The following is a 637-nucleotide window of genomic DNA, read 5'->3' on the forward strand; positions in this document are numbered from 1 at the left end:
TCTTCTCAGTATTGACAAACACATGAAGTCATCCGGCAGGTCATTTGTCCTCGTTGTGACATGAATCCAGACATCCAGTGTCTTCCGTCTCGTGCTTTGCTCTGAACAGAGAACTCACTAGACCTACTGCACTGTGTTGCCCAGGGACTTCCCTTCACCGCCCTCCTGTGATGAACCACATGTTTCCTGGACCACTTTTGTTGGTTTACTCCCTCATTTGTTGAAGCACATCCTTTAGTAGCTTCTTGAGAAAGGGTCCATTGAAAGTGAATTTGTCGAGATTTTGCCCACCTGAAAAATGTCTTTAGTCTATGGCCATGCTACCCTGAACACGCCCGATCTCATCTGATCTCGGAAGTTAAGCAGGGTTGGGCCTGGTGAGTACTTGGATGGGAGACCACCTAGAAAGACCGGGTACTGTAGGTGTAAAAAAAAAAAAAAAAGTCTTTAGTTTATCCTCACATTCAATTGGCAGTTTCGAAGTCATTTCCTTCGAAATATTGAAAGCATTGATCCATTGTCTTCTAATTAACAATGGTGTTGGTGAGAAATCTGAGTACTGTTCTGATTTCTGATCTTCTGTATCTTCCTCTGGAAGTTTTTATGATCACCTCTTTATCCCTGGTGTACCCAGATT

At 43.3% G+C, this 637-nt stretch overlaps 1 pseudogene; it reads left to right on the forward strand.

Moving 5' to 3' along the window:
* Window positions 1-307: 307 nt before the first annotated feature.
* Window positions 308-426, forward strand: LOC112483712 (annotated as a pseudogene).
* Window positions 427-637: the final 211 nt, after the last annotated feature.

Source organism: Pteropus alecto, unplaced genomic scaffold (assembly GCF_000325575.1).
Source record: "Pteropus alecto unplaced genomic scaffold, ASM32557v1 scaffold164, whole genome shotgun sequence".
Taxonomy (NCBI): domain Eukaryota; kingdom Metazoa; phylum Chordata; class Mammalia; order Chiroptera; family Pteropodidae; genus Pteropus; species Pteropus alecto.